Source organism: Primulina huaijiensis, chromosome 13 (genome assembly GCF_012295235.1).
Source record: "Primulina huaijiensis isolate GDHJ02 chromosome 13, ASM1229523v2, whole genome shotgun sequence".
Taxonomy (NCBI): Eukaryota; Viridiplantae; Streptophyta; class Magnoliopsida; order Lamiales; family Gesneriaceae; genus Primulina; species Primulina huaijiensis.
In genome coordinates, this window is record NC_133318.1 from 5106000 (window position 1) to 5113096 (window position 7097).

Sequence of the window (7097 nt, forward strand, 5' to 3'; positions counted from 1 at the left end):
GCAAGGAGGCAATATGGATTAAAATGTTATTGGAGGAGATCGGGCACAAACAAGATAATGTTCCTTTATTTTGTAACAGTCAGGGTGCCTTGCACATCGCAAGGAATCCAACCTTTCATTCCAGGACGAAACACATTGGAGTACAATTTCACTTTGTGCGGGAAGTAGTAGAAGAAGGAAGCGTGGATATGCAAAAGATCCATACAAAAGATAACATAGCAGATTTTCTGACCAAGCCAGTGAACACTGATAAGTTTGAGTGGTGTAGATTCTCAAATGACCTAGCAGAAACATAAGCAGCAGGGAATGACAAGATTGAAAGGATGTGTAGAGATGTGTTTGATTCTCAATCAAATTTTCAAGTGGGAGAAATGTCGGCAAAGTTAATAGGTGGGACCAGTCAAAGAAAAATAAAAAAACGTGGGAGAAGGAAATTTCGAGGAATTTTCAGAAGACGCGTTTTATACGCGTCTTCACACTTACAGAGGCTCTATAAATAGAGCTCCCCCTTCATTCTGATATCATCCATTCTTCGAGTTTTCTCTCATCTTATAACATTCTATAATATTTGTGAGGTGTTTATTCTCCTGTATTAAGAGAGTGTGTGTTCTCTTTGGAAACACAGTGAGTGAGTTGTACACCACAAAATATTATAGTGAAAATTCTTTTCATCTTGCCCGTGGTTTTTACCCTAATAATTTTTAGGGGTTTTCCACGTAAATCTCGGTGTCCAGTTTATTCTTTATTTTGGGGTTTTATTATCTCAAATTCCACACGTGGGACCAACAGCATGTGACTGCTGCGTTAATCCTTTTCTGAGAAAATATGAAGTGGGAAAAAATCACAATTCTTTCACCTAAATATGAAAAATGGTATCGAATAACAAATCTATACCATATCTTTTTCAGTTGTCGAATACTGAGGACAGGGAACCAAAATTCATCAACCAAGTTGGTAGGTATCAGGTCATACCCTTCGTATCCAAAATTTTTCCCATGACTGTTCAGTATCACAAAAAAAATTGTAATATTATTATCTGTCTTGATCCTAGCGCTTCCCACAATCACCACGGCATGTCCGTCACAACGTTTTCCTGCTGCTAATTCAGATTCTAGAGGCTGATATATAACCTAAAAGAAAACAATTTCTTTGGTTACTGAAGAAAACTAAAAACTTTCTTGATTTTATGATTACAAACCTCTTCACATTCCAAAAATGATTGGTAGACACTATTCATTCCCCCAACTAATGGGGTGTGACACGCATATTCAAATGCTTCTTCGGCTCCCAGCGTTACAAGTGCCGAAATCTTCAGCCTAGGTGGCTGAAACAATGATAGAAATCAGTTTCATATAAAATACATATGGAAAATTTAGATATATGATCCATATATTTTTACATGTTCACAACAGTTAGAGTAAAAATTCTTAGGGCGAGGGCTCCTGCACTCGGTTGTAATCACAAGACCGGGGTACATGGCATATGTAAACACATCTTCCACTGAAGAGCCTTCACTGCCAAGTCTACACTTCCGAATTTGCTCATCGGGATACACTTCAAATAAATTTTCAAACACATGCTGAACGTCCAAATAGAATTTTTTGGAGTCAGCAACTTCGATCTTCGATTTCCTACACTGCATCTCTGTACACGTCACCACTGCTGCGGACGCACATGAGTATGTATTTCGCTGATCTCTCACCTTCCGATTAAGCCATTTTTCAAAGAAATGAAGCTGAAGGATTTCTTTCCCATCGCTTTCTTGGTTTCTCTGTAAAAAAGTCATACCCGTTCTCCAGAATTTGACAGACCCTTGAGCAAATAGGCCTTTTTAGTATCAAAATCTCGGGATATCTCCCAAGTACCAAATTAAATCATTACCCTGATTACTAATATAATAAACCACATCTTTCTCATTCGACTAACAATTTCTTCATTTAATTTAATTTTTTAAAATAATTTATTAAAAACTTTACTCTCCTACTCCACCAAAAGTAGTTCTTTTGTGACACGAACTCACATATTTATATCCGTAAGACGAGTTGATCTAATCTATATTTGTAGTGTAAAGTAATAAATTTTACATAAAAAATAATATTTTTTCATGAGTCAGGTCGAAGATCTATCTCACAAAATAAACATATGAAATTGTCTCGTAAAAATGGCTGTGATCCATCAATGACACGTGTCACATTTCTTTTAGTAATTCTATTTCTTCTTTTCTTATTTTTTTTTTAACTGTGGGGCTTTTATTTTATTTTTATATTATATGAAAATGCTGGAAAATAATATACCAATAGAAAGAAAAATTTCAAAAATAGATCCCCAAATAATACAACAATAAAATATCACAATCATATTTTTGAAAATAATATTTTGGTGAGAAATTTTTTTAAAAAAAATTTACCAGTTTGTATTTATGTAAAGAGAAAATGAAGACTTAAGCTATCGGCCTTTGATTTTTTAGATTGTTATGCATTCGTAACAAAACTACATAAAATCTGAATGATTATTTTTTTATTATATCATTTGGCTGAAACAAATACGAAGTTTTATGATTATATCTATGCGTTTGAATTGTAGTATCACATTTTGTGACTTAGATAAATATTAAAAATATATCTCTATTTTTTTAAGAACCATTTTACATTAAATATTTTATATTTTCAATGAAATTAGGAATCCATATAATTAACTATTAATTTCTTGTTGTGATAGGCTTTACATTATGTTAGGATCAAGAAATTTTATGTTATGGTGTTGACAAATGATTAAGGTAAAACTGACCTAAGCTGAACTGGTATTGAAACGTCTGCTACTCGTTTTCTTAAAACGTGCTATAATTTTTTTTTCCAAACCTCACATAGCATCTGTCGAATCATAAAATATTTTTGACATCATTTTAAAATAACTCAATCAACTATAATTTGAAAACCAAAGGAAATAGCTCATACTATAACCTCTCAAAAACCACTCATAAATAATTAAAAGTCATAAAAATATTCTTAACATAACTTAAAAACATAAATCATAACTAATGCGGAAAACTAGTGTCGGTCCTCGGGTTATGTGCGCCTTCAGTTCAGCAAAGTCAACCATCAAGACCTCCATAATCATTATTATCATAATCACCTGCATCAATCACACCTAGTGAGTCTAAAGACTCAACACATCATATCTTTGATAACAAATAATACGTAATACAGTTAGCATATAACAATGAAAAATACTTGTACTTAAAATATCATTATCATAATAGGGCATAAACTTTAAAACATAAACATTTTCGTAAATATTTTCATGATGCATAAAACCTTAAATAAAAATATTTTCATAATCTTATGCATAAACATTTTCATAAACCTTTTCATATAAACATAAACATATTCATATTTGTATCCATATTCATATCAACATATTCATGTCATCATATTCATATTAATGTTCATGTTTGTTGAATTCAGATCGTGATTGTGACTCGTATTCTTGATCGTATTGGGCGATGGATCCATCTACATGTAACCACAGTACTGGACGACGGGGACACCAGCGACACTCTCACCCGTCAACTGGGCCTTGGCCAACATATTAACATATTCGTATTCGTATCCGTATCCAAGGAAACAAGATCGTCTGGCTCCCACTGGGACCATAACCCTCACGATATCTCCAACATGTAGTAGTCACAATCCCTTCACATCCTTCAACATGTCGTATTTCCATCACTTAATAAAAACATGCATATAATATCGTTTTTCTTTTAAACCAAGCATGCAACATGTCTTTTAAATGTCAAGATTAAATCATAAAAATCCATAAACATTTAAAAATCATAATTTAACATATTAAAAATCCGTAAACATTTAAAATAAACGTTTTAACATCTTAAAAATTCATAAACATTTAAAATTGACATATTAACATATAAAAATTCATAAACATTCATAATCATTGAAAATAATCATATTATCATATAGAACAACATTCAGGACACTGCCATGACGTTTACTAATTTCTAAGTGTAAAATTACCGTTTTACCCCTAGACGTAAAATTTCACGTTTTTGACTTTTTCTTAATTTTTTTGACTCTAACATGTTCCGAATAATTATTTAAGCTTACATGAATAATTATTTGAGCTTAAAAACTTAGACATTTAATAATTATTTGAGCTTAAATATAATTTTTCATAATTTTATAAAGCATAAAACTAGGCGTTTCAATTAATTCGTAAATTAGCGTTTCGTGCGGCGAATAAATCCCGAATAAATCCAAAACTCGTTATTTTTATCCCAAACTTTAAAAATAGCATTTTTAAGATTTATTCTACCCTTCCAAGTCATGAGCCACACCCATGGACCCATGGCTCAATTTTTCCTTCTTTAATTTTCGTTTTTGACCCCTTATCGAACACACCGAGCCATCCCCGAGCCACCTCGAGCCACACCCAAGCCACCTCGAGCCAAACCCGAGCCAACCCACATAGGGACCCTACTGACCAAGCCCAGCCTGAAAAACCAGCCCTGGCCCGCTCAAAACTTGCTGGACATTAGACCACTTGTATGAATGTGTGTGCGTGAGCTTGTATCCTTTGTGTATTAGGTTCCCTTGTCAACTTGGACACCTACAAGCCTTAACCACTCGATCCTTCACGACACTAACCCTCCCTGGAACACGCTCAGACCAAGCCCAGACCAACCCAAGTCCCTAAACTCGCTCACCAAGCACCGCACCAGATACATGCATCTTGGCCGAGACTCCTCCTTGGATAGGACTCCACATTTTTTGCTGCTAGGGTCCCAACCACCGAGCCACCCCTTGAACCAGCCCCTCAAGCACCATCTTAGGACCCTAATGACCCGACCTAGCCTAGCCCAAAGTCCCCAGGCCGAGCCATCTCTCCCTTGCACCAGTTCTGTACCTACGCCACTTCCCTGCATCTCACGGGTTGGAGTCCTAGCTCCATGCCCTGGTGTTCGAGTCCTAGCGTGGCTAGGACTCTTCCCTTGACCAAAGCACGACCCTAGCTTAGCCCTGGCCTAGCCAAACCGAGCCATGCATCACCTTTCCCCTTAACCAAGCCCCCAAGACACAATCACGTAATTGGGTTTCCAGCTTTTAACTTTCATGTTGTGCAGCATTTTGGGGTGATTAGGACTCTTAAAACTTGTGTAAAATATAACCCCAACCCTTCCTAATCATGGTAGCACCTTAGATACATAAATTTCATGAATTTTGGATCAAGATACATGTTTTTAAAACCATACAATATGCATATACGAAAATATTAGAGTGTATGCCTTGTTTTTCTTTCAAAACATGTTCAAATAAATATTATGGTGTGATGATGAGTGAAAAAAGAATATGGCGTACCTTTGCGTATTTAATGAACGATTATTCGTTGACGATTGAATAACGACGACCCGAAGATCCTTGGCTTTAATTTTTCTTTGCAACCTTCGAAAATTCCTTTTCAAAATTGTGTGTGTGCCGTGAAGAATTTTTCAAAGGGGAGAGTTTGAAGATTCAGGGGGTGTGGGACGTGGGATTGTGAGTGGAGAAGGGATATATTACACTTTAAATATTAATTAAACCATTAACAAAACTATAGGCCCATTAAGTATGTAGATTAGGCCCAATATTGCTTAATTAAAATATTTAAAATAATTTTACTTAAATAAGTTTGTGAATTTATTAGCCGAATTGCCAAAACGTTCGCATTTTTGTTTAAAATCCAACACCGATAAAATTTACGTCCCGGCGTATAAAATCACCTCAAAACTCTTTTTTTTCAAAAATAAGAAAAAGTATCACCCTTAATTAAAAACAATTATTTAATAAAAACATTTTCTATTTTCAGCCCTCGGTCTCCGTTCTTCGATCGCAAATCGAATAACCTTTAAAATACATTTTAATGCAATTATGTAGAAAATATATTTTAAACATGTAAATATNTATATTTTAATGCAATTATGTAGAAAATATATTTTAAACATGTAAATATGCACAAAATAATTAATTCATGCAATTAAAACAATTAATTAAAATACAAGAGAATTTAATAATTGCATGCATGTGGTTCGCGTGGACATTTAAATTTTCGGGGCGTTACAGGTATAGGCGAACAAAACTGATACGGTCCCAAACTGAAATAGTTCTTATCAGATTATGAGTTTTCTTTACTCAGTTTCAAATATTTCAGTTTACCCATATTCGGTTTACCAAAATCAGTTTACATCAGCAGACAAAACTGATCGCAACAGTGTACAATACGAAGAAGATCGCAACAGTGTACAATTTTCAGAAATATGTTGACATGAACTAATAAAACAAGCCAACAGACACAAGACAATAGACATTTTTCTTCGGAACCTATCTTTTATTTCAGAAACTATATATAGAGAAGAAATTCAGCTGAACAAGTAGAGGATTCCAACTACTGTGAAAGATTAAATATTCAAACTTTCATCTAAACAGAAGTCAATCAGTCTAGGACACTTTCAAAAAGTATTGTATATGGTCATTTAAGGATCATTAATGCTAAGATAGTTCTGTAATCTATTTCAATCGAATAGCAGTTTGCATACTGTTTATTATCAGTAGAGATATACTAGGAGTTTCAGTTTGGCAGTGTTTAAGTCTAAACTGAACTGGGATCTTGCAAACCACTTCTATAATCCAAAGTCTTCTAATGTGAAAATCTCAAATGAAAGAAGATGTGACATATGAGCTTGAGCCTCTGAACATCCAGAAACATACATGTGCATTTTCCACTCTTCAGTTTACTTTTTGATTCACTTAGGCCAACCTTCTTGTTGATTTCTTCTGATATGTCAGTTTGAATTTTATTTCCCACACTTATTTGTTAGTCAACTGAATCGACACTCGAGAATATATATTATATAGTTGTCAACCCAACTAAATTAACCATAGGAAACAAAATTATATTAATTGTTTATTCAATCTCCTTCCAAACACTTCACTCGGTCCTACAAGTGATATCAGAGCGAGCTTATTCTCGACTCTGAACATTTCTCTTCAAATGAGTTAATTCAGCAAAATTCCGATGTTTACTAAAGAAGATTTTGATTATATATA